Source organism: Triturus cristatus, chromosome 10, assembly GCF_964204655.1.
Source record: "Triturus cristatus chromosome 10, aTriCri1.1, whole genome shotgun sequence".
NCBI lineage: Eukaryota > Metazoa > Chordata > Amphibia > Caudata > Salamandridae > Triturus > Triturus cristatus.
This window is the reverse complement of record NC_140593.1, coordinates 1,228,378,933-1,228,406,855: the sequence shown is the minus strand read 5'-3', so window position 1 is coordinate 1,228,406,855 and position 27,923 is coordinate 1,228,378,933. Positions and strand designations below refer to the sequence as shown.

The 27,923-nt window shown below is 48.8% G+C and overlaps 1 protein-coding gene across 7 annotated transcripts in view; it reads left to right on the top strand.

Annotated features, from left to right (window-relative positions):
• ATP2B3 (ATPase plasma membrane Ca2+ transporting 3) overlaps window positions 1-27,923 on the top strand; it is a 988,364-nt gene that overhangs the window by 471,465 nt on the left and 488,976 nt on the right. The gene's annotated exons all lie outside the window — the stretch shown is intronic.

Genomic DNA, 27,923 nt, shown 5'->3' with positions numbered 1-27,923 from the left:
TGCGGAGAGATGTGGATAACCACTGCCGGTCCTGCCAGACCTGCCAAGCCAGCGGAAAGACGGGGGGGTCGGGTCAAGGCCCCCCTCCAGCCCTTTCCCGCCGTCAGCACCCCGTTTGAACGAGTCGGAATCGACATTGTGGGACCCCTGGACCCCCAAACCGCCCTGGGCCACCGCTTCATCCTGGTCCTCGTGGACCACGCCACCAGGTACCCGGAGGCGGTCCCGCTCAGAACTATAATGGCCCCTGTGGTAGGCCGGGCCTTGATGGGGATCTTCTCCCGAGTGGGATTCCCCAGCGAAGTGGTGAGCGACCGTGGCACGAACTTTATCTCCAGGTACATGCGGTCCCTGTGGCAACAATGCGGGGTCACATACAAGTTCACGACCCCATATCACCCTCAGGGGAACGGACTGGTTGAGCGGTTCAACCGAACATTGAAAGGGATGATCCAGGGCCTGGAAGAACCCCTCAGGCGGAAATGGGATGTCCTGCTGCCCTGCCTCCTGTTTGCCTATCGGGAGGTCCCGCAGAAGTCCCTGGGGTTCAGCCCGTTTGAACTATTGTATGGACACCCGGTCCGCGGACCACTCAGCCTGGTCAAGGAGGGCTGGGAGATGAAGCCCCGAGGCGCCCCTCCTGACGTCTACCGATACCTCCTGACCCTCCGAAACCAGACCCGCAAGTTCCGAGCCATAGCCGAAGCCAACCTCGAGGCCAGCCAGGAGGACATGAAGCGGTGGTACGATCGCAACACTTCTACGGTAGAATTCGAGCCAGGTCAGAAAGTATGGGTCATGGCCCCGGTCGAACCCGGCGCCCTCCAGGACAAATGGACCGGGCCCTTCAAGGTGGTGGAGAAGAAAAGTCCCGTCACCTACCTGGTCGATCTGGAGTCCCCCCGGAACCCCCTCCGGGTCCTACATGCGAACAGGCTAAAACCCCACTTCGCCCGGACCGAACTGAGCCTGCTGCTGGCGACCGACGAGGGGGGCGAGGACGACTCCGAGCCCTTGCCCGACCTCTTGCAATCCGACATTCACGATGGATCGATCGAAGGGGTCCAACTCGCCTCGTCCCTGACCCCGGAGCAGCGCAACGACTGCCAGCGATTACTGCGGGACTACGCAGCCCTCTTCTCTCTCACCCCGGGGGTGACCCACTGGTGCGTCCACGACGTCGACACCGGGGAGAACCCCCCCATACGACACAGAGCCTACCGGGTGCCTGACCGAGTGCGGGCCTGCATCCAGGCCGAAGTAGCGAAGATGCTGGCCCTGGGGGTCATCGAGCCTTCCGACAGCCCGTGGGCCAGCCCTGTCGTCCTGGTGCCCAAGGCCGCAGCTCCCGGTCACCCCCCGGAGTTGCGATTCTGCGTGGACTACCGAGCCCTGAATGTAGTAACCAAGACGGACGCACACCCGATACCCCGGGCCGACGAACTGATCGACGGCCTAGGGGCCGCTCGCTACTTGAGCACGCTGGACCTCACCGCCGGGTACTGGCAAATCCAGCTCACCCCCGGCGCCCAAGAAAGATCCGCCTTTTCGACTCCGGATGGGCATTACCACTTTCGGGTGATGCCCTTCGGAATGAAGAACGCCCCGGCCACCTTCCAAAGACTGGTGAACAAGGTTTTGGCTGGGCTTGAGGCCTTCAGCGCGGCCTACTTAGATGACATTGCCGTGTACAGCAACCACTGGGCCGAGCACCTCCTCCACCTGGAGGCCGTCCTGGCCGCCCTCCAGCGGGCCGGGCTCACAATCAAGGCCAGCAAATGCCAAATCGGCCACGGATCCGTGACCTACCTGGGCCATCAAGTGGGGAGCGGGCAGGTGGCCCCCCTCCAAGCGAAGATAGATGCCATCCAGACCTGGGAACCCCCCACTACCCAGACCGCTGTCCGGGCCTTCCTGGGCCTCACCGGATACTACCGGCGGTTTATCCGGGACTATGGGAGCATTGTTGGCCCCCTCACAGAGTTAACGTCCAAAAAACAGCCCAAGAAGGTACACTGGACACCCCGCTGCCAAACAGCCTTCGACACCCTCAAAACGGCCATGTGTACTGCTCCGGTGCTGCAAGCCCCGGACTACCAGAAGGAGTTCGTGGTACAGACGGACGCCTCCGAGTATGGGATCGGGGCCGTCCTCTCCCAAACTGACGAAAGGGGGCTCGACAGACCAGTGGCCTTCATCAGCCGGCGACTACTGCCCCGGGAGCAACGCTGGAGCACTATTGAGCGTGAGGCCTTCGCTGTGGTGTGGGCCCTCAAGAAGCTCCGGCCCTACCTCTTTGGCGCCCACTTCCGGGTCCAGACCGACCACTGGCCCTTGCAATGGTTAATGCGAATGCGGGGCGAGAACCCCAAGCTGCTGCGATGGTCCATCTCGCTACAAGGGATGGACTTTGACGTCGAACACTGGCCCGGCAATGACCACGCCAACGCCGACGGCCTGTCCCGCTTCTTCCGCCTTGACGAGGAGAATCCCCAAGGAGATGGGTGACTCTCCATGCCTTCGGCTGGGGGGGACGCCTGTTGGACCTGGCCTCGTGGCGTGGTCCTTAACCCCCTGGATTGTGGCCGTTCCCCGCCCCGGCCGTCACGGGCCACCCGTCTGGACTGCACCAAGGCCCTTCACCCGGAGCTGCACGTGGTCGCATACTCCTCGTGGCTCCGCCATCTTGTTGGCATCCACGTCACACCGTGCCCCAGCCGGCGCGACCCCGCTCAACCCAGCCTCGACCCCAGCGAAGCCCCGACATCGAGGCACCACGAACTGGCCAGGGGGTGCCGCAGGAACCATTCATCGCCCCGGCGGAGGACAGTATCGATGGGACCCCCAACTGTCCTCCCCTCTCGAGGTGTGATCACCCTGCAAACTCCCATGGGCCTGGCGCCTCTCCTGCTGGGCGTCTGGCCACCTCCACCCGGCCACTCCGCCCCCTCGGGCGCATAGGTCCGGACATCAAAGGGCTCCAGACCTATATCTGGGGCGACCCCACCACAGCTCGGCAGTTGTATCCCGGAGTCGAGAGCCCTGCTGATCGAATCGCGGCTGACCCTACGGAGACGAACTCTTGCCGGAACCATCACGAGTCCTGCTGACTGCGTCGCGGCTCCCTCTTGTGAACCCTTTCTGAACCACCTGGAACATCGGAGCCCTGCAAACGCTGTCGCGGCCCAACCTCGCTGGAACCTTCCTCGGAGCCCTGCTGACGACGTCGCGGCTCGAGCTGAACAGAAACCATCTTGAGAGCCCTGCTGATTGAATCGCGGCTCTCCACGAACTGTACGCCAGAGCCCTGCTGACGCCGTCGCGGCTCGACCCCTCCGAGATCGGAGGTCCTCCAGCGTGAGGATAAGAACTGGGCCCCAGGTACCCTCGTACCACATTCCTGCCAAAGACTGTCCCGCTACCCCTACCCTTCCAAAGAGACATTGAGACTTTTGGTGGATCCCTCGATCCCTTCGTGTAAATATTGAACTCGTAACCTTTTATTGATGATAAAGAATTGCTTGTCTTGAGACAACCTCCTTGAGTCCGGTGTGGTGGTGTTACTGTGCTAGTACGGGATAGGAGAAGGATCTCTCAGGAGACTTCTCGGCAGCGCTCGGCTACTTCGTGCAGTGAGAGGGCCCCCCCCCTTGGTGGTCTCACCGACTCCTCGGGGTCCGCCTTCCAACACTCGGCCGCACACCCAACCCCCCAGGGGGCCAGCTGAGCACTTTGCCAGGGCCGGTTTTGGTTCCCAGTCCGGCCCTGGTCACTAAAGCAAAAAGATGACAAATATTAACAAATGCTGAGTCTTTACTTATGTAAAATATATCATGTATATTCAATAGCCTATTGCTAAAAACCATTGATAAACCCAATGGATACCAAAGGCACGAGCTATTGGTTTTGCCAATGCTTCTTTGAATTACAACAGGCTCCCCCTCAATATCAGAAGCTCAGAGTGTGAACTGTTTGACCCCTCTGTGACCTCAGGACCAGGCAGAAGGGAAGTGGCCCAGGGAGAGCTGGGGAGGTGATCAAGAAGTCAAAATTAGTAAATACATGATGGGCAGATGGGTTACTGTGTGACATACGTGACGGGCAGATGGGTTACTGTGTGACATACGTGATGGGCAGATGGGTTACTGTGTGACATACGTGATGGGCAGATGGGTTACTGTGTGACATACAAGACGGGCAGATGGGTTACTGTGTGACATATGTGACGGGCAGATGGGTTACTGTGTGACATATGTGAAGGACAGATGGGTTACTGTACGACAAACATGATGGACAGATGGGTTACTGTACGAAAACATGATGGGCAGATGGGTTACTGTATGACATACGTGACGGGCAGATGGGTTACTGTTTGACATATGTGAAGGACAGATGGGTTACTGTACGACAAACATGATGGGCAGATGGGTTACTGTACGAAAACATGATGGGCAGATGGGTTACTGTACAAAAACATGATGGGCAGATGGGTTACTGTATGACATACGTGACGGGCAGATGGGTTACTGTTTGACATATGTGAAGGACAGATGGGTTACTGTACGACAAACATGGGCAGATGGGTTACTGTACGAAAACATGATGGGCAGATGGGTTACTGTACGAAAACATGACGGGCAGATGGGTTACTGTGTGACAAACGTGAAGGACAGAAGGGTTGCTGTGTGACAAACATGACGGGCAGATGAGTTACTGTGTGACATACGTGAAGGACAGATGGGTTACTGTGTGACAAACGTGACAGGCAGATGGGTTACTGTGTGACATACGTGATGGGCTGATGGGTTGCTGTGTGACAAACATGACGGGCAGGTGGGTTACTGTGTGACATACGTGACGGGCAGATGGGTTACTGTGTGACATACGTGACGGGCAGATGGGTTGCTGTGTGACAAATGTGACGGCAGATGGGTTACTGTACAAAAACATGACGGGCAGATGGGTTACTGTGTGACAAACGTGACGGGCAGATGGGTTACTGTGTGACAACTGTCATGGGCAGGTGGGTTACTGTACGAAAACATGACGGGCAGATGGGTTACTGTGTGACATACGTAACAGGCAGATGGGTTGCTGTGTGACAGACGTGACGGGCAGATGGGTTAATGTACGAAAACATGACGGGGCAGATGGATTACTGTGTGACATAAGTGAAGGACAGATGGGTTACTGTGTGACCAACGTGATGGGCAGATGGGTTACTGTGTGACATACGTGACGGGCAGATGGGTTTAATACTCAGCGCGGCGCAAGCTTCAGGGACACCGCACTCAGTTTATTATATATTTTTTAAATTTAATACCGAGCGTGGCACCCGCTTCAGGGACACCGCGCTCGGTTTAATTTTTTTTTCAAATTAGCTTTAGCCATGAGCGCGGCACCTGCTTCAGGGACATCGCGCTCTTTCTGTTTGTTTTTTTACTTGAAGGAGCGCGGCGCCTGCTTCATGGACACCGCGCTCTGCAATGCAATATGTGTTGCTTTTGGTATTGTAAATCACAATGTCTTTTAGTTTTTTATAATAGGTATTGTCATTTACAATGCCAATAGGTCCAAAACTCGCAGTGGCGAGACCTATTGCATTGTAAATGTTTGTTATTTCTTCCTAAAGGAGCCAACGGGATGTAACTTTGTTGTACAGGGAAACACCAAGAAAGACTGGTCTAGGATTACGCTGCTTGAGTTTTATTTTTCACAAATGCCACTAAAATCACGTCTTGCTTTTGCATTACATTTAAAAAATTTGGAGTTAGCTATTGCACCAACAACTCTTTGATAAGACAACTTAACCCTTACATGCTAAAAAGCATATAACCAATTCACAAAAGTGAACTTTGAAAAATATTAGGCAATGAGATAGGTGATGATTTTGGGGTCACCCCTAACCTAGTGGGAGGACCAAGCAGATGCCTTGAACACAAAGAGCATATCATGCTGAACGATTCGGTGGTGGTCCCATCCTCCTAGGACCACCCCAAGCACAGTTATAGGTATAAATACAATCCCAACCAAAGGCCCTGCAAAGCATTATGGGGCGAGATTCTAGAGTGCAGTGAATATTATAGTATTAGCTCTCAGCTGAGCTGGAAAAGCCTGCCCCTTGAGGAATGTTTTGATATTGGATACTATAATATTCGCTGCACTCTAGAATATCGTCCCATAATGCTTTGCAGGGCCTTTGGTTGGGATTGTATTTTTGCCCATAACTGACTGTGCTTGGGGTGGTCCTAGGAGGATGGGACCACAACCGAATCGTTCAGCATGATGTGCTCTTTGTGTTCAAGGCATCTGCTTGGTTCTCTCCCTAGGTTAGGGAGGACCCCAAAATCATCCCCTCTCTCACTGCTTGCTGTATTTTTCATGAGATGACTATATTATCAAAGGTATGTGAGATTTCTGTTAAAAGGTGAGAACTGACTTAAAGTGAGGCATTTGCTGTGGGGACATTTGACACAACAGCAGCATCACACTAATGTAGTCAAGCAGAGAGCAGAACAGCAGTGGTGGGCATGCTTAAGGGATCATGTTTGATATGCCTTAGAATGCTGGGCTACAAATGAGTCTGTTTAGTTAAAACATTTAGAGGTTTCCCAAGTTATGCTGTTGCCAGGGTTGACCACCCCACACAATGTCACAGTTACACAGCCTGACCGCTGAACCTATGTTAAAAAGTCCTGGGATCCAAACTAGTTCCCTCCCTCAACGACGGTCTCTTAGTCTTCCCCGGAGCACCGAATACGTATCTCATGTACTCCCAATCACCGCTTATGAAAGAATTTGTACACTTCCCCGGCAGGCCTGGAAAGCTAGGGTGAGGTTGGAGCTGGGACTTGCTTGCCAGGATCTTACATGCTCAGGAGATCTAATAAAATATTACATTGGTACCAAGCGAGCCGCAGCCCCCTCACTCAAAGCACAAATTAAAACCATCTTTGAAGGCTTGCCATGGCAGTCACAGCTGGCAGTAGCCACAAGCCTCCTTGAAATCGAATCCTGTAATCTGCACAACAAGGACATCCCGGTTACAACTAGGAAACAAATGATGTACTTACAGGTCAAGAAACTTTCATTCAAAAAAGACATTGAACACCACAGAACCAACTTCACCGTCCTGGACGGTACCTACATCCTGGGGAAAGCACAGAGGTTCCTTGAGCAATCACTGACAGCCCTGGCACAAAGGAAAATCACCTATATGAGACTTCTCGAACTGCCCATCGCAGACTTCAATCCATCCTGGGCACGGCGGGACGATTCAGCCACTTGTCATCAATGCAGTTACCAGCACAAATCTTGGTTTCACCTGCTGGGCTGCTGCCTAAAGATGGCACGTGAACGACACCGCTTGCTACCCCCATTAGGCAGGACCACTGGCCTCAGAGATGGTAGTGAAGCCTCCGATCTGGGTTTCTCCTCTAAAACAACGCAGACCCTAGCCAGGCTGGTGAAATTTATCGACACAATTCGGACCACCCTTCCAAAAAGAACTAAAGCACCAATATTAACTAGCAAGCCGACGACCTGGACGGCTATGTTGGAAAGAAGAGTAAAGCTCCATATACATTTTGCTTCAGCATTGACCGTCAACATTTTAAGTGTTTTTTAAATGTATTTTAACATAATTTTAACATAATACATTTCCAAATATGATTTTAGGTGTTTACATGTGATGATTTTAAGTAATCGATCATGAATAAATGACTTACTTACTCACTATGTCATAATATTCAGTAGGCCTGGGTGGTGAACTCCGCTCCGTTCGAGGAGTTTGCGGATTATTTTGCACTCCGCACTCTCAGAGCTCGCAGAGTGCAGAAATCTCTGCTACATGTAGTGCAGCAGAGCTTTTTCCCAACTCGCGCCTGACAACGGTAAGTTGACGAGAGCAAGGTCCCGCTCGGGTAGAATTTCTACTCAAGCGGCAGAAAGATCAGCGCGAACGGCAGTTCACACTCCACTCCAACACTTGCGGAACTCGGCCGAGTTTCTTTGTCCCTTTGCGGAATTCCGCATAGCAGGACCGCCGTGGACTCTGCCCTGATATTCAGTAAGGAGTAGGTGAATGACCCCCAACTTTGTCCTTAAATTTGTTTATTAAAAAATGGACTGTAGTCCTCTTACTTTTTAAATCTGTTAATAGTCTTGTAAACCAGAGTCCCGACAGTGAGCGTGAGGTGAAATGAGCTGTGAGAGAGGTGGCTATGAGCAAAAGTGCAATACCCAGACTTTCTTGGCTTGAAACAGTCTGACATACATCGACTGGGCACACTGCCAATGGGATGACACAACACCCTGCATTACTTCTTTAAATATATGCTTTATAGCAATCACTGCAAACCAACAACATGTTTTGTAAACATTAGAAGAACACAGTACTTGGGGTTTATGCAGCTGATAAGCACTAATTTTAAAATGTTTGGAAAACACTGAGACAACATCACTGAAATTTACAAAAAATAAACACTGAAAACAGGACAGCCTAAACACAAGCAACCCCAGACCGTTTTTGACCTACTTAGGTATCATCAAAGGTGTCTACTGCAAAAACACCAAAGAGATGGAAGAAATACTTAAATTAATCTCAGCCACTGGCGATCCCTACTGGCCACAGTCCAGTCCCCATCTTCATGGCTGGCAATCCAAACTGGACTGCTCCTCTTGGAAAAGGACCAACACAGATATGCATAAGGCAGGTCTTGTCTAGAGTTGCACAGTGGGTTGTAAAATGATGTTTTAGAATGTGGCCCTTGGGTTTGTCCTTCCCCTGAATCATAGCTTCTTTACCATACTTTTGAGTAGGTGACATGCATTCTTCCACTGCTCCCACTGAGGGGTTTCTTGTTTCATTCAGTACTCCCCATGCGACCATATGTTTTCTAGCTCCCTCCCTCATGTGCTGGGCGCCCCCACCAAAAATCCACCTCTGTGTGGTCCATGTTGCTCCCATGTCCCTCATGCCAATCTCTTCCATTTCTTCACCCGCCGTGCCCTGGATTTTCTTTTTTATTATATGTTTTAGGCCTTCCCTGGGCCTAGCCTCAAATGCCTTTGTTGTTCTCTTGCCCCCACCCACTTCCTGTTGCTTCCCACCCCAACCACTTGTTGCCTGCTACCTGAGCCCCTTGCAGGTCTTTACATTTTTTAAATGTATTTTTTATTTTTTACTAGGGCTGTGCAGCTGCCATGTGCTGTTGGGGCGCTCCACACATTCCATTTTTTAATTTACTGATAGAAATGGCCTCCGCTCTCTTGGACTAGTAAATAAACAGCCAAGAACATGGTGCCTTCATCATTCACTGGGGGTGCACATATTAGTAATGCAAGAGCACATATGTTATAACACCTGCACACACGCTTAGGAAATGACACAGCTGCGCCACTGTGTATTTATCCGCTCTTTTTTCCGATGCTACATTGCATTTTGCTGTTTGCTGATGCTGCACTTATTGAATTATCCAGTGTCTTTAGCTTGAAGCCTAGCAGACAGCGCAGCTGTCTGGGTTGCTAACAACATCTTGGGGACATTTGGAAAGCGTCCCTGGGAATGCATTCATCCAATTGCTTACTATTGGCCATGTGAATTGTAACTCACATTTGCTTGCTTCCTATCTTCTGGCTCCCTTTGTTTTAGGCTGTCCAGCTTGAGTTTGTCTCTTCCTTTGTCCAAGCCAGACCTGGGGGGAGTTCGCCGAGTTTCGCTACACAGAACTCTGCGAAGTGACAAAAAAAACTCTGCAAGTGGGGGAGTGCAGTGTGAACTGCCATTTGCACAGATCTTCCTGCCACTCGAGTAGAAATTCGACCCGAGCAGCAACTCATGCTTACCAACTCAAAGTTGGCATGAGCTAGCAGGGAAAAACTCTGCAGCACTACGTGGAGTGAAGTTTTCTGCACTCCGCAAACTCTGCGGTGCGTGGAGTGCAGAAAACGCTGCAAACTTCACAACCAGAGCGGAGCTCACCGAACAGGCCTAGTCCAGACCCTATTTACTGCATTCTTCCACCAGCACTGGATTTTTGTAAACAGGTCTTTACATTTTGTTCCTATTTTGTCACATTTGCTGTGCATTCAAAGACAGGGGTCAAGTGTCAGGCTCTGTCTTCCAATGAGTTTGATATTTACATTTCTTTCTCTGACTTCAAGGTGAGAGGGTTTATGTGGCACTCATGCTGGCTACTGGGGTGTGCTTGAGGAAGGCTGTGAAATGCCATTTTTAGGTCTCCCCTAAGCAGCGCATGCGCTGACTCTTTGAGGCCTTCTGTATCCACTCTGTGTCATGCTGTGGCTTATCCTCAGGGTGGTGCTGATGCTCAAAGGGGTCCACCTCTCGACATCCCCAAGTCTGGATTAAGGTTACAACGCAGACTATTGGGACGGTCAAGCGGGGGAAGGAAAGGGTAGGAACTGCAGGGAGGGAGATCTGTGAAAAAAGAGAGACTAGTAATATACTCTTGATGTGTGATAGTATTCCACAAACACCACTTAGCGGAATGTATTCTTGTGTATATAAGACACCATGAACTACCTGTACAAGAAAGTAATCAACCCAGTTACAGGGGAGGTGAGAGGGTGTGTTCTAGTTTCCAATACAACTGCTGCAATTGGGGAAAGAAAAGGGAACATTATATGTGCACACCGTTTCTCAGAGATAAACTCTGTTATGCTCTAGAGACAATACAACACACCTAAACCAAGACACCTACCCTATTAGTGGATTGGAAAGAATTAAAGAAGGCATGCCCACCAAGCTTCGAATCACCCACCACTGACCCTCCTGTCAAGGAACACAAAAGAGAAAACCATTGTCACTGCTTATTAAACTGTTCTTGGAGTGTATCCATGAGCAAGTAGGGAAGTAAGAATAGATTAGGCTGTCAAATTACTGAGGCAATGAATTTCAAAACCCCCAGAAATTAGCCAGATACATCCAAGTTGGAAAATGCCTCCGACGGTGTCACCTCCTAATACTGTAATGAGATGAGAGCTCCTTCACGCCCTCATCATGTTAATAAGAGTCACCACTAATCTCTCCACATGAGTTGCATTCCTTGACTCGCCACCGGAAGAGACGATAAGGAGCCACCCGGCTCTCTTCAGGGCGAGAGAGGGAAAGGGCTTGAAGTAAACACTTCCACTTCCTCCTCCCCTGCATGAGACCGCAGTACAGCAGGTACCGCCAACGGGAAAGATAAACTGAGCCAGGGTCGAGAGCTCCAAAATCAAAGGAACCGAGGACATTCAAATGTTGGCGCTACGAGCACCCGTACTGGACCGCGGCCTGAGTCAAGGAACTCCACATGAGAATAATTGGCAGTCCGCCGCAATCCCAGTCCGGCTATATCCGGGATTCTTGACGACACGCACAACGCAGCGTGCTACGGCAGAAGCACATGTCCCGCTGGGAAGTCGAGTTCCCGATACTCCAGGATGGCTCACTTCTCGCTGGACTCCTTCTTGGCGGCCTGTCAGTGTTCGCAGGTACCATACGACCTGACCCTCTGTGGGCTTACAGGCCACCCATTGCTTTTGATTAGTTTCTTCTTGTGTCCTTCCCAAAAGCTTGCTTCTACGTGGGCAACCAGTGGTCTGTGTTCCTTCTTCTTGTGTCTTGCTCCCTCCCATGGAGCCGTGGGCTATTACATGTATCCTTTTACTTTTGTCTATTTCAGTTCATGCATGCGCACTATTTTTTTAATTTCTTTCAGCCCATGTTTTGGGAAGGGTCCATTTTATTTCTTTGTAGTTTTGATGCTCCTAGCACCATTTCTGTAAACATCCCTGTAAGTCTTGTCCTTATCTCGTCACATTTGCTGTTTTCTGAGGGCGCCTGTTCCGTCCTCCCACCCCATCCCTCAGCGCTATGTGCCTCCTCCATCGTTGGCCACTCTTTGCCCCTCCCCCCCTCTGAGTCCCACTTTAGCTTCCCAGCCCCTCCTCACAGCTGCTTTCAATGCAGAGCTGCACACACATATGAGTATGCCAATATCCGCACAGCGGCACAATGTGTTAACAATAATGATTCCAACCATATATCCAAACGCAAGACTTTACAGTTATCAATTTTATAAGGGGAGCCGTTAGTGCACAGTCCTGCGGCTACCCAGCGTGTTCCAAAAGTTAACTTTCAGGAGCAACGAAAGCAGTGGAACGAGTAGTCTACTTCAGTCTCAAGTTTGCTGACGGGCTGCGCAGAGATGACCCTACAAGAGTTGATTGATTAACAGACATTGATTCACAGTTATATATCTAACCGCATCAGCAATACTCCACAAACCAGCTACCACTTCTATCTTATGTTGCGCTGGCTCTGCGTTGACAATATGCAGCGCTCCGCTGCTCTTCAATTAGGCTAAATATAAGTACTTTATTCATGCAACTTCTGCACAGAAAGGAGGTTAAAATAAGACCTCCTCTCCTACTGAAAGGACTATGCCTCTTTGTGCTGCACTAAAACGACTTAACAAAAGCATGTGCTATAGCTCTCTGAACACATGCCAAGGGGCGGGTATGTAATCTGCAGTAATGGTTTCCAATGCCATAGAGACAGCGCAGGCATTAATGTTTCAGCCGGCTCACATGACAAAAACCATTTGCAAAGCCAATGGGACTACCGAGGCAGACAAAACATCCAATATACATCACTTAATCAGCAAAACATTAAAAACTATTTTATTATCACAAACAATCTACACTTACTATCCACACAAATTATTGTAGAATAGAGAAAACAAAAATAAAATCTTTTGCAAAGGTGCGACATATTGGCTTTGCCGGAGCTTGTTTTTTCATTCACACAGCAAAATATAAATGTCTGTAAACACACTGTGCAGATATTTCAGAATATATCAAAATTAGAAAAGTACAAATGAAGCACAGTTTTGGGTAATTTTGAATGGTGGTGGAAACAAATATTTTAATGCAAATCAAAATAATACACTAGGTGATGCCATTTCCACACGTTATCATTTTTGCGCTGCACAGTTCTATCGGTAAAACTGTAACTCTGTGTGAATGTAATGGTCATTTCAATTGAAAATGTGTTGTCTGTAACGGTAGTACACTACCAAGCCATACATTCTTCACTTTACCTGACTCCACTCTCCTCTGCACCACTCCACACCACTGCACTGTACTCTGCACCACCCCACACTATGTCACTGCACTCTGATCTGCACCACTCCACTCTATGACACCTCACTCTGTGCCTCTCTACTCTACATCATTCTACTCTATGCCAATGCACTCTACCCTACACTACTCACTATGCACCACTGCACTCTTCACCACTGCACTCTACACAACTCCACTCGGTGCCACTCCACTCTGTAACTCTTCTCTCCAACGCTGCACTCGATGCCATCACATTTTATGCCAATGCACTCAACTCTTTGCCACTCCACTTTAGGCCACTGCACTCTATGCCAATCCACTCAACTCTGTACCAATTAACTCTATGCCACTGCACTCTATTCCAATGCACTCTACTCTGCACCACTCCACACTACGCAATTGCACTCTATGCCACTTGACTCTATGCCACTCCACTCTACCATGCTCTGCGCCACTCCACTCTACTTGTGGCACTCCACTCGGCTCTGCATTCTACTGTGCTTCACTACACTCTACGCCACTGCGCTCAATGCCAATATACTCCAAACGAATGCACTCTACGTCAGTCTACTCAAAACCAATGCAATTTACGTCACTGTGGTCTACGCCGATTTACCAAAACCAATGAACTCTATGCCAATCTACTCAAGATGAATCCACTCTACACAACTGCACTTTACGCCAATCTAATTGAAACCAATGCACTCTACGCCTATCTACTCAAAACCAATGCACTCTACGTCAGTCTGCTCTGCACCAATGGACTCTATGCCCCTATACTCTACTCTGCACCACTTTGCACCATTTCACTATATGCCACTGTACTAAATGCCACTGTACTCTATGCCATTGTTCTCTATGTCACTGTACTCTATGCCACTCTGCTCTACTCTGCCCCACTGTACTCTATGCCACTGCTCTCTGAGTCACCTTACTCTGCACCACAATACACCACTACACTTCATACCACTACACTCTACCTTGCACCACTACACTCTATGTCACTCTACTCTGCAAACATCTCTCTGTGCCACTGCACTGTATTCCAGTGTACTTTGCATCACTTCTCTATGTCACTGCACTCTACCCTACACCACTCCACTCTATGTCACTTCACTGTACTCTGAAACAATCAACTCTACGCCAGTGTACTCTATGCCACTCTACTCTAAAGCACTGCACTCTACACCAATGCACTCAACACCACTTCATTCAAAACCAATGCACTCTTCGCCACTTCACTCTATGGCAACTACTTTGCACCATCGCACTCTACACCACTATACTTTACTCTGCAACACTCTATGCCACTGCACGCTATGCCACTCTACACCATTGCACTCTAAACCACTCTATTCTACTCTGCACCGCTGTTCTCTACGTCACTGCACTCTAAGACACTTTATTCTACCTTGCACCACTATACTCTATGCCACTGCAAGCTACATGACTCTACACCATTGCACTCTACATCACTGCACTCTAATCCACTCTATTCTACTCTGCACCACACTGTGTCACTGCACTCTATGCCACTACACCACTCAACTCTGAGCCAATGCACTCTATGGCATTACTCTCTGCATCACTCCATGCCACTCTAATCCATTCTGTGCCACTGCATTGCACTCCACACCACTCTATTCCATGCCACTGCACACTACACCATTCTGCTCTACACACCTGCTCTCTATCCTGCACCACTCCATTCTACCCTCCTCCACTCCACTATCCGCCACTTTACTCTACTCTGAAACAATCTACTCTACACCATCACACTCTATGCCACTGCAATCTACTCTGCACCACTCTTCTCTATCCCACTGCACCCTACACCACTCTAGGTCACTGCTCTCTATGCTAATGTACCCTATACTACTGTGTTCAAAACCAATGCACTCAACGCCACTGCACTCTATGGCAATCTACTCTGCACTACTGTACTGTACACCGCTTCACTCAAGGCCCCTCGACAACATTCCACTCTATGACACTCCATTCAACGATACTCCACTTTATGATGCTCGACTTCATTCTATGACGCTCTTCAACACCCTACGCACCTCTCTCTACGCCACTTCATGCCACTTTACTACACTCGATTCTATGATACACTTCTCCAATCCACTCTATGCCACTGCACTCTACAACAATCTACCCCCTCTCTATGCTAGTCTATTCTACAACACTCTACTCCAATCCACACAGCATCCTCTATGCCACTGCACTCTACGGCAATCTACCCCCCTCTCTATGCTAGTCTATTCTACAACACTCTACACCAATCTACGCAACATCCTCTACATCACTCTGCTCTGCGCGACACCACGCCATGCTATTCCCCTCTACAACACTCTACTCCCTCCACAACACTCTCCAACACTCAACACTTTATACAACTCCATTGCACTTCACTCCACTCCACTCTACCCCACTCCATAACACTCCACTATATTCCACTTTACGACACAACACTCCACGCCACTCTCCTTTACCCCACTAACGTTTAGCCATACTGAACAGTAGTCACGTTGGTGTACAACATGACTAAAACATATTGGCAAAGACAATAACTCTTGCATAGGTCAAACGCAATTGCTTTGCCAATGCTTGTTTTGTTTGAGTGGGAGTGAACAGGTCAGCCATAGGGCCAGCCTGGAGGGCAGCATTGTTTATGAGAGGGACAGAGGATGGTCACCGTTCTCGAAAGCCCACAGACAGTGAGTCACTCTTTGAAGTGCCCTGGACTGGCCCTGCTCCAACAGCAGTGACGTCACTTATGACGTGCGTGGGGTGCGACAGCAGCACGCATTACCCTCATGGCACTATTTTGTATCATGTACCGGAAGAGGGGGCACACACACAAGGTGTGTTCTTTTCAGACATTAGCTGTGCGATGTTAATAGCGTCACTAGGCAAGCATCACAAAACATTATGCTACCGTAATTAGCGGCATTTCTTTATATTGTTCGCAATATATTGCCATGCTGGTTACATCATGATGATGTCATTTCCTGAGTGGAGCAGCATCTGCCGATTTCTTCTTACTAGCATGAGGTCGCACAAACAAAAGGTAAAGCTCTCTATAGACAGGCCTAAGAAATGAAGTTTCTTTTAACATGTAGGCAGCGTGTGGCCGGTCAGCAATACATGTGCCCCAACATGGCCTGGCGGTGTGAATGTTCGCCTCCCTGCGGCTGTGACCACCCCTCCAGGCCATCTCCATCCCCCCAGCTGACCACGTGCGCCAGCCAACAGGACTGCGTGTCAGACCCAGTGCCCTCCACAGAGCCAAGCCTGGAGGGACTGTAGAAGTTTCATGATATGCTCCCCATCCCCGAAACACTGCGCCTCTTCGGCAACAGGAAGCGGTGGACAGATCTATGACGCCTAGGGACACTGCATCCACAGTTCATCTCTGGACTGGTCACCAGTTTAGGAACATGCGTTACTCGCTTCATCCTAATTAGTGTCCTTCTGCTGCTTGCACTGTGATTGAAGTGCTAGTTTTATTCCTCCTGCCCCTGACGCCCTTGTCCATGTTGCTTCTTCCCCCACCACTGTCTGTGTTGCTTCTTCCCCTCCCTCGCCCTTGTCCCTGTTGCTTCTCCCCCTCCCACCCTCTTTGTCAGGGTTGCTTCTTCCCCCACCACTGTCTGTGTTGCTTCTTCCCCTCCCACCCCTGATCCGTGTTGCTTCTTCCCCCACCACTGTCTGTGTTGCTTCTTTCCCTCCCTCGCCCTTGTCACTGTTGCTTCTCCCCCTCCCACCCCCTTTGTCAGGGCTGCTTCTTCCCCCCACCACTGTCTGTGTTGCTTCTTCCCCTCCCTCGCCCTTGTCCCTGTTGCTTCTCCCCCCTTTGTCAGGGTTGCTTCTTCCCCTTCTGCCCCTGTCCATGTTGCTTTTTCCCCTCCCACCCCCTGTTCATGTTGCTTTTCCCCTCCCACCCCTGATCCATGTTGCTTCTTCCCTCCCACCCCTGTCCGTCATGGACGTCATTTGTGGGGAACGAAGGGTCACAGCTGTGACCTCTAGCGTGTTCCCTGCTACTCTTGGCACTTCCTTTCCGACCCCTAGCCTTAGAGGGGGGCAAAGCTTTTGCCTACTCTGAGGCCATACCCATACCCTGATGGGCTGCCCAGATGACATGTTCGAGTGGCATACCCAGTTTGGCTGCCCAGGTGTTGCCCGAGTGGCATGCTTAGGTAGTGTACTCAGGTGGGATGCAGGGGTGACATGCTTAGGTAGCATACCCAAGTGGGATGCTCGGGTGTCATGCTCAGGTGGCATACCCAGGAGGGATGCCCAGGTCACATGCTGAGTCGGACAGGCTCAAGTGGCATACCATGGTGACAGGCCCAAGCGGCACGCCCAGGAGGCGAGCCCAGTGTCTTGGCCTGCTGTCACATCAGTGGGCATGTGGTTGCACCGAGGATGCATCACTTTCACGTGTGAGTCAAGAAGAGTGTACATGGAAATGACCTGTACTTCCGGTCTCGTGCCAGCCGGAAGTAGACGTTTGTCGCTGTGGGCTAGCTGCAGTGACACCTGTGGGTAACAATTCTCTGCTTCGGGCCTGAAGTCATATAAGGCTGTGCTTGTATGGTTTGTCCGCACACGAGTAACGCAGAGTGCAGAGATGCTTCCCATCATAAGTGCAGTCAATTGGAGTTCTTGAGTGCAAAGATGCTTCCTTATGTTCAGTGCAGTCTCTTGGAGTTCTTGAGTGCAGAGATGCTTCCACATGTTCAGTGCAGTCTCTTGAAGGTCTTGAGTGCAGAGATGCTCCCACATGTTCAGTGCAGTTTCTTGAGGTTCTTGAGTGCAGAGATGCTTCCACGTGTTTCGTGCAGTATCTTGGAGTTCTTGGGTGCAGAGATGCTGCCACATGTTCAGTGCAGTCTCTTGGTGTTCTTGGGTGAAAACATGTTTCCACATGTTTAGTGCAGTCTCTTGAGTGCAGAGATGCTTCCATATGTTCAGTGCAGTCTCTTGGTGTTCTTGAGTGCAGAGATGCTTCCATATGTTCAGTGCAGCCTCTTGGTGTTCTTGAGTGCAGAGATGCTTCCATATGTTCAGTGCAGTCTCTTGGAGTGCTTGAGTGAAGAGATGCTTCCATATGTTCAGTGCAGTCTCTTGGGAGTTCCTGAGTGCAGATATGCTTCCATATGTTTAGTGCAGTCTCTTGGGAGTTCCTGAGTGCAGATATGCTTCCATATGTTCAGTGCAGTCTCTTGGTGTTCTTGAGTGCAGAGATGTTTCCATATGTTCAGTGCAGCCTCTTGGAGTTCTTGGGTTCAGAGATGCTTCCACATGTTTAGTGCAGTCTCTTGGAGTGCTTGAGTGAAGAGATGCTTCCATATGTTCAGTGCAGTCTCTTGGGAGTTCCTGAGTGCAGATATGCTTCCATATGTTTAGTGCAGTCTCTTGGGAGTTCCTGAGTGCAGATATGCTTCCATATGTTCAGTGCAGTCTCTTGGGAGTTCTTGAGTGCAGAGATGCTCCCACATGCTCAGTGCAGTCTCTTGAGGTTCTTGAGTGCAGGGATGCTTCCACGTGTTCCGTGCAGTCTCTTGGTGTTCTTGGGTGCAGCGATGCTTCCATATGTTCAGTGCAGTGTCTTAGGAGTTCTTGGGTGCAGGGATGCTTCCACATGTTCAGTGCAGTCTCTTGAGTGCAGAGATGCTTCCACATTTTAAGGCAGTCCCTTGGTGTTCTTGAGTGCAGAGATGCTTTCACATGTTCAGTGCAGTCTCTTAGAGTTCTTGGGTGCAGAGATGCTTCCACATGTTTAATGCAGTCTCTTGGAGTTATTGAGTGCAGAGATGCTTCCACATGTTTAGTGCAGTCTCTGGGTGTTCTTGCGTGCAGAGATGCATCCACATGTTAAGTGCAGTCTCTTGGAGTTCTTGGGTGCTGAGATGCTGCCACAAGTTTAATGCAGTCTATTGGAGTTCTCGAGTGCAGAGATGCTTCCCCATCATTAGTGCAGTCTCTTGGTGTTCTTGAGTGCACAGATCCTTCCACATGTTTAGTGCAGTCGCTTAGAGTTCTTGGGTGCAGAGATGCTTCCATATGTTTAGTGCAGTCTCTTGGTGTTCTTGGGTGCAGATATGCTTCCCCATCATTAGTGCAGTCTCTTAGTTGTCTTGAGTGCAGAGATGCTTCCCCATCATTAGTGCAGTCTCTTAGTTTTCTTGAGTGTACAGATGCTTTTGCTTGTTTAATGCAGTCTCTTGAAGTTCTTGAGTGCCTAGATGCTTCCACATGTTCAGTGCAGTCTCCTGGTGTTCTTGAGAGCAGAGATGCGTCCACATGTTTAGTGCTTCCCCATCATTAGTGCAGTCTCTTAGTTGTCTTGAGTGCAGAGATGCTTCCCCATCATTAGTGCAGTCTCTTAGTTTTCTTGAGTGTACAGATGCTTTTGCTTGTTTAATGCAGTCTCTTGAAGTTCTTGAGTGCAGAGATGCTTCCACATGTTCAGTGCAGTCTCTTGGTGTTCTTGAGAGCAGAGATGCTTCCACATGTTCAGTGAAGTCTCTTGGTGTTCTTGGGTGCAGAGATGCGTCCACATGTTTAGTGCAGTCTCTTGGAGTTCTTGAGTGCAGAGATGCTTCCACATGTTTAGTGCAGTCTCTTGGAGTTCTTGGGCCCGATTCACAGAATTAACTTAAGACAAAATCCTAAACTTACTACTTTTGGTATTCACAGAATGCACTTACTACTTTTGGTATTCACAGAATGCACTTACTACTTTTGGTATTCACAGAATGGATTTACGACTACTAACTTTACGTCCGCACTCGGGCCGGAAATTCCGGCCCGGAGGTGGAGCTTCCAGCCCGGAGGCGGAGATTCCGGCCCGGAGGTGGGGATTCCGGCCAGTGGCAGAGATTTAGCCATGGCCAAAATCTCCACCTCTGGGCCGGAAGCTCTGCCTCCGGCCCGGAAGCCCCGCCTCCGGCCCAAAAGCTCCGCCTCCGGGCCGGAATTTCCAGCCCGAGTGCGGACGTAAAGTTAGTAGTCGTAAATCCATTCTGTGAATACCAAAAGTAGTAAGTGCATTCTGTGAATACCAAAAGTAGTAAGTGCATTCTGTGAATACCAAAAATAGTAAGTTTAGGATTTTGTCTTAAGTTAATTCTGTGAATCGGTCCCCTTGAGTGCAGAAATGATTCCACATGTTCCGTGCAGACTCTTGGAGTTCTTGGGTGCAGAGATGCTTCCAAATGTTTAGTGCAGTCTCTTGAGGTTCTTGAGTGCAGAGATGCTTCCCCATCATTAGTGCAGTCTCTATGAGTTCTTGGGTGCAGAGATGCTTCCACATGTTTAGTGCAGTCTCTTGAGGTTCTTGGATGCAGAGATGCTTCCCCATCATTAGTGCAGTCTCTATGAGTTCTTGGGTGCAGAGATGCTTCCACATGTTTAGTGCAGTTTCTTGAGGTTCTTGAGTGCAGAGATGCTTCCACATGTTTAGTGCAGTATCTTGAAGCTCTTGAGTGCAGAGATGCTTCCACATGTTTAGTGCAGTTTCTTGAGGTTCTTGAGTGCAGAGATGCTTCCACATGTTTAGGGCAGTCTCTTGAGGTTCTTGAGTGCAGAGATGCTTCCACATGTTTAGTGAAGTTTCTTGAAGTTCTTGAGTGCAGAGATGCTTCCCCATCATGAGTGCAGTCTCTTGGTGTTCGTGAGTGCAGAGATGCTTCCCCATCATTAGTGCAGTCTCTTTGAGTTCTTGAGTGCAGAGATGCTGCCACACATTTAGTTCAGTCTCTTGAGGTTCTTGGGTGCAGATATGCTTCACCATGTTCAGTGCAGTCTCTTGGAGTTCTTGAGTGCAGAGATGCTTCCACATGTTTAGTGCAGTCTCTTGGTGTTCTGGAGTGCAGAGATGCTTTCCCATCATTATTGCAGTCTCTTTGAGTTCTTGAGTGCAGAGATGATTCCCATCATTAGTGCAGTCGCATGGTGTTCTTGAGTGCAGAAATGGTTCCGCATGTTTAGTGCAGTCTCTTGAAGTTCTTGAGTGCAGAGATATTTCCACATATTTATTGCAGTCTCTTGAAGTTCTTGAGTGCAGGGATGCTTCCACATGTTTAGTGCAGTCTCCTGGTGTTCTTGAGTGCAGAGATGCTTCCCCATCATTAGTGCAGTCTATTGGTGTTCTTGAGTGCAGAGATGCTTCCCCATCATTAGTGCAGTCGCTTGGATTTCTTGAGTGCAGAGATACTGCCACATGTTTAGTGCAGTCTTTTTAACGTTCTTGGGTGCAGAGATGCGTCCACATGTTCAGTGCAGTCTCATGGAGTTCATGAGTGCAGAGATGCTTCCACATGTTTAGTGCAGTCTCTTGATGTTCTTGAGTGCAGAGATGCTTTCCCATCGTTAGTGCAGTCTCTTTGAGTTCTTGAGTGCAGAGATGCTTCCCCATCATTAGTGCAGTCACTTGGAGTTCTTGAGTGCAGAGATACTTCCCCATCATTAGTGTAGTCACTTGGAGTTTTTGAGTGTAAAAATGCTTCCGCATGTTTAGTGCAGTCTCTTGAAGTTCTTGAGTGCAGAGATGCTTCCACATGTTTAGGGCAGTCTCTTGAGGTTCTTGAGTGCAGAGATGCTTCCACATGTTTAGTGAAGTTTCTTGAAGTTCTTGAGTGCAGAGATGCTTCCCCATCATGAGTGCAGTCTCTTGGTGTTCGTGAGTGCAGAGATGCTTCCCCATCATTAGTGCAGTCTCTTTGAGTTCTTGAAGGCAGAGATGCTGCCACACATTTAGTTCAGTCTCTTGAGGTTCTTGGGTGCAGAAATGCTTCACCATGTTCAGTGCAGTCTCTTGGAGTTCTTGAGTGCAGAGATGCTTCCACATGTTTAGTGCAGTCTCTTGGTGTTCTTGAGTGCAGAGATGCTTTCCCATCATTATTGCAGTCTCTTTGAGTTCTTGAGTGCAGAGATGATTTTCATCATTAGTGCAGTCGCATGGTGTTCTTGAGTGCAGAAATGGTTCCGCATGTTTAGTGCAGTCTCTTGAAGTTCTTGAGTGCAGAGATATTTCCACATATTTAGTGCAGTCTCTTGAAGTTCTTGAGTGCAGGGATGCTTCCACATGTTTAGTGCAGTCTCTTGGTGTTCTTGAGTGCAGAGATGCTTCCCCATCATTAGTGCAGTCTCTTGGTGTTCTTGAGTGCAGAGATGCTTCCCCATCATTAGTGCAGTCGCTTGGATTTCTTGAGTGCAGAGATACTGCCACATGTTTAGTGCAGTCTTTTTAAGGTTCTTGGGTGCAGAGATGCGTCCACATGTTCAGTGCAGTCTCATGGAGTTCATGAGTGCAGAGATGCTTCCACATGTTTAGTGCAGTCTCTTGATGTTCTTGAGTGCAGAGATGCTTTCCCATCGTTAGTGCAGTCTCTTTGAGTTCTTGAGTGCAGAGATGCTTCCCCATCATTAGTGCAGTCACTTGGAGTTCTTGAATGCAGAGATACTTCCCCATCATTAGTGTAGTCACTTGGAGTTTTTGAGTGTAAAAATGCTTCCGCATGTTTAGTGCAGTCTCTTAAGGTTCTTGGGTGCAGAGATGCTTCCACATGTTCAGTGCAGTCTCTTGGAGTTCTTGAGTGCAGAGATGCTTCCCCATCATTAGTGCAGTCTGTTGGAATTCTTGAGTGCAGAGATGCTTTCACATGTTCAGTGCAGTCTCTTGGTGTTCTTGGGGACAGAGATGCTTCCCCATCATTAGTGCAGTCTCTTGGAGTTCTTGAGTGCACAGATGCTTTTGCTTGTTTAATGCAGTCTCTTGGAGTTCTTGAGTGCACAGATGCTTTTGCTTGTTTAATGCAATCTCTTGAAGTACTTGAGCGCAGAGATGCTTCCACATGTTTAGTGCAGTGTCTTGAAGGTCTTGAGTGCAGAGATGCTTCCACATGTCTAGTTCAGTCTCTTGAAGGTCTTGAGTGCAGAGATGCTTCCACATGTTTAGTGCAGTCTCTTGGTGTTCTTGGGTGCAGAGATGCTTCCACATGTTCAGTGCAGTCTCTTGGTGTTCTTGAGTGCAAAGATGCTTCCACATGTTCAGTTCAGTCTCTTGGTGTTCTTGAGTGCAGAGATGCTTCCACATGTTTAGTGCAGTCTCTTGGAGTTCTTGAGTGCAAGGTGCTTCCACATGTTTAGTGCAGTCTCTTGGAGTTCTTGAGTACAGAGATGCTTCCACATGTTTAGTGCAGTCTCCTGAACTTCATGATTGCAAAGATGCTCCCCCATCGTTAGTGCAGTCTCTTGAAGTTCTTGGGTGCAGAGATGCTACCACATGTTCAGTGCATTCTCTTGGAGTTCTTGACTGCAGAGATGCTTCCACGTGTTCCTTGCAGTCTCTTGGTGTTCTTGGGTGCAGAGATGCTTCCCCATCATTAGTGCAGTCTCTCGAAGGTCTTGAGTGCAGAGATGCTTCCACATGTTCAGTGCAGTCTCTTGGTGTTCTTGAGTGCAGAGATGCTTTCCCATCATTAGTGCAGCCGCTTGCAGTTCTTGAGAGCAGAGATGCTTTCACATGTTTAGTGTAGTCTCTTGAAGTTCTTGAGTGCAGAGATGTTTCCACATGTTTAGTGCAGTCTCTTGGTGTTCTTGAGTGCAGAGATGCTTCCCCATCATTAGTGCAGTCTGTTGGAGTTCTTGAGTGCAGAGATGCTGCCACACGTTTAGTGCAGTCTCTTGAGGTTCTTGGGTGCAGAGATGTTTCACCATGTTCAGTGCAGTCTCTTGGAGTTCTTGAGTGCAGAGATGCTTCCACATGTTTAGTGCAGTCTCTTGGTGTTCTTGAGTGCAGAGATGCTTTCCCATCATTAGTGCAGTCTCTTTGAGTTCTTGAGTGCAGAGATGCTTCCCATCATAAGTGCAGTCAATTGGAGTTCTTGAGTGCAGAAATGCTTCCGCATGTTTAGTGCCGTCTTTTGAGGTTCTTGGGTGCAGAGATGCTTCCACATGTTTTGTGCAGTCTCTTGAAGTTCTTGAGTGCAGAGATGTTTCCACATGTTTAGTGCAGTCTCTTGAAGTTCTTGAGTGCAGAGATGCTTCCCTATCATTAGTGCAGTCTCTTGGTGTTCTTGAGTGCAGAGATGTTTTCCCATCATTAGTGCAGTCTCTTGGAGTTCTTGAGTGTAGAGATACTGCCACATGTTTAGTGCAGTCTCTTTAAGGTTCTTGGGTGCAGAGATGCTTCCACATGTTCAGAGCAGTCTCATGGAGTTCTTGAGGGCAGAGATGCTTCAACATGTTTAGTGCAGTCTGTTGGTGTTCTTGAGTGCAGAGATGCTTTCCCATTGTTAGTGCAGTCTCTTTGAGTTCTTGAGTGCAGAGATGCTTCCCCATCATTAGTGCAGTCGCTTGGAGTTCTTGAGTGCAGAGAAACTTCCAGATCATTAGTGCAGTCTCATGGAGTTCTTGAGTGCAGAGATGCTTCCGCATGTTTAGTGCAGTCTCTTGAGGTTCTTGAGTGCAGAGATGCTTCCCCATCATTAGTGCAGTCTCTTGGAATTCTTGAGTGCAGAGATGCTTCCACATGTTCAGTGCAGTCTCTTGGTGTTCTTGGGGACAGAGATGCGTCTACATGTTCAGTGCAGTCTCTTGAAGGTCTTGAGTGCAGAGATGCTTCCACATGTTTAGTGCAGTCTCTTGGAGTTTTTGAGTGCAGAGGTGCTTCCACATGTTTAGTGCAGTCTCTTGGTGGTCTTGGGTGCAGAGATGCTCCCACATGTTCAGTGCAGTCTCTTGGTGTTCTTGAGTGCACAGATGCTTCTACTTGTTTAGTGCAGTCTCCTGAACTTCATGAGTGCAGAGATACTCCCCCATCATTAGTACAGTCTCTTGAAGATCTTGGGTGCAGAGATGCTTCCACATGTTCAGTGCAGTCTCTTGGAGTTCTTGACTGCAGAGATGCTTCCACGTGTTCCGTGCAGTCTCTTGGTGTTCTTCGGTGCAGGTATGCTTCCCCATCATTAGTGCAGTCTCTTGATGTTCTTGGGAGCAGAGATGCTTCCACGTGTTCAGTGCAGTCTCTTGGAGTTCTTGAGTGCAGAGATGCTTCCACATGTTTAGTGCAGTCTCTTGATGTTCTTGGGTGCAGAAATGCTTCCACATGTTTAGTGCAGTCTCTTGAAGTTCTCAAGTGCAGAGATGCTTCCCCATCACTAGTGCAGTCTCTTGGAGTTCTTGAGTGCAGAGATGCTTCCCCATCATTAGTGCAGTCTCTTGGAGTTCTTAAGTGCAAAGATGCTTCCACATGTTTAATGCAGTCTCTTGGAGTTCTTGAGTGCAGAGATGCTTCCCCATCACTAGTGCAGTCTCTTGGAGTTCTTGAGCGCAGAGATGCTTCCACAAGTTTAGTGCAGTCTCTTGAAGTTCTTGAGTGCAGATATGCTTCCCCATCATTAGTGCAGTCTCTTGAAGTTCTTGGGTGCAGAGTTGCTTCCACATGTTTAGTGCAGTCTCTTGGTGTTCTTGAGTGCAGAAATGCTTCCACATGTTTAGTGCAGTCTCTTGGAGTTCTTGAGTGCCGAGATGCTTCCCCATCATTAATGCAGTCTCTTGGTGTTCTTGAGTGCAGAGATGCTTCCCCATCATTGGTGCAGTCTATTGGAGTTCTTGAGTGCAGAGATGATTCCCCGTCATTAGTGCAGTCTCTTGAAGTTCTTGAGTGCAGAGATGCTTCCCATCATTAGTGCAGTCTCTTGGAGTTCTTGAGCGCAGAGATGCTTCCCCATCATTAGTGCAGTCTCTTGGAGTACTTGAGTGCAGAGATGCTTCCACATGTTTAGTTCAGTCTCTTGGAGTTTTTGAGTGCAGAGATGCTTCCACATGTATAGTGCAGTCTCGTAGAGTGTTCTTGAGTGTAGAGATGCTTCCGCATGTTCAGTGCAGTCTCTTGGTGTTCTTCAGTGCACAGATGCTTCCACATGTTCAGTGCAGTCTCTTGGTGTTCTTCAGTGCAGAGATGCTTCCACATGTTTAGTGCAGGCTCTTGGTGTTCTTGAGTGCAGAGATGCTTCCCCATCATTAGTGAAGTCTCTTGAGATTCTTGAGTGCAGAGATGCTTCTACATGTTTAGTTCAGTCTCTTGGAGTTCTTGAGTTTAGAGATGCTTCCACATGTTTAGTGCAGTCTCTTGGTGTTCTTGAGAGCAGAGATGCTTCCACATGTTTAGTGCAGTCGCTTGGTGTTCTTGATTGCAGAGAACCGTCACCATCATTAGAGCAGTCTCTTGGAGTTTTTGAGTGCAGAGATGCTTTCACTTGTTTAGTGCAGTCTCTAGGAGTTCTTGAGTCCAGAGATATTTCCCATCATTAGTGTGGTCTATTGAAGTTCTTGAGTGCAGAGATGCTTCCACATGTTTACTGCAGTCTCTTGGAGTTCTTGAGTGCAGAGAAGCTTTTGCTTGTTTAATGCAGTCTCTTAGTTTTCTTGGGTGCACAGGTGTGGTTGCTTGTTTAATGCAGTTTCTTAGTTTTCTTGAGTGCACAGATGCTTCCAGATCATTAGTTCAGTCTCTTTGATTTCTTGAGTGTAGAGGCACTTCCACATCTTTGGAGCAGTCTCTAGGAGGTCTTCAGTGCAGAGATGCTTTTGCTTGTTTAATGCAGTCTCCTGGAGTTCTTGAGTGCAGAGATACTTCCACATGTTTAGTGCAGTCTCTTGGTGTTCTTGATTGCAGAGATGCGTCCCCATCATTAGTGCCGTCTCTTGAAGTTCTTGGGTGCAGAGATGCTTCCACATGTTTAGTGCAGTCTCTTGAAGTTCTTGGGTGCAGAGATGCTTCCACATGTTCAGTGCAGTCTCTTGGAGTTCTTGACTGCAGAGATGCTTCCACGTGTTTCGTGCAGTCTCTTGGTGTTCTTGGGTGCAGAGAAGCCGCCCCATCATTTGTGCAGTCTCTTGATGTTCTTGGGTGCAGAGCTGCTTCCACATGTTCAGTGCAGTCTGTTGGAGTTCTTGAGTGCAGAGATGCTGCCACACGTTTAGTGCAGTCTCTTGGTGTTCTTGGCTGCAGAGATGCTTCCACATGTTCAGTGCAGTCTCTTGGTGTTCTTGAGTGCAGAAATGCTTCCACATGTTTGGTGCAGTCTCTTGGAGTTCTTGAGTGCAGAGATGCTTCCCCATCATTAATGCAGTCTCTTGGTGTTCTTGAGTGCAGAGATGCTTCCCCATCATTAATGCAGTCTCTTGGAGTTCTTGAGTGCAGTGATGCTCCCCCATCATTAGTGCAGTCTCTTGGTATTCTTGAGTGCAGAGATTCTTCCCCATTACTAGTGCAGTCACTTGGAGTCTTGAGTGCAGAGATGCTTCCCCATCATTAGTGCAGTCTTTTGGAGTTCTTGAGTGCAGAGATGCATCCCCATCATTAGTGCAGACTCTTGGAGTTCTTGACTGCAGAGATGCTTCCACGTGTTCCGTGCAGTGTTTTGGTGTTCTTGGGTGCAGAGATGCTTCCCCATGTTTAGTGCAGTCTCTTGAGGTTCTTGAGTGCAGAGATGCTTTCCCATCATTAGTGCAGTCTCCTGTTTTACTTGCACGCAGAGATGTTTCCACATGTTTAATGCAGTCTCTTAGTTTTCTTGAGTGCACAGATGCTTTTGCTTGTTTAATGAAGTCTCTTAGTTTTCTTGAGTGCACAGATGCTTTTGATTGTTTAATGCAGTCTCTTGGTGTTCTTGATTGCAGAGATGCGTCCCCATCATTAGTGCAGTCTCTTGGAGTTCTTGAGTGCAGAGATGCTTCCACGTGTTCAGTGCAGTTTGTTGGAGTTCTTG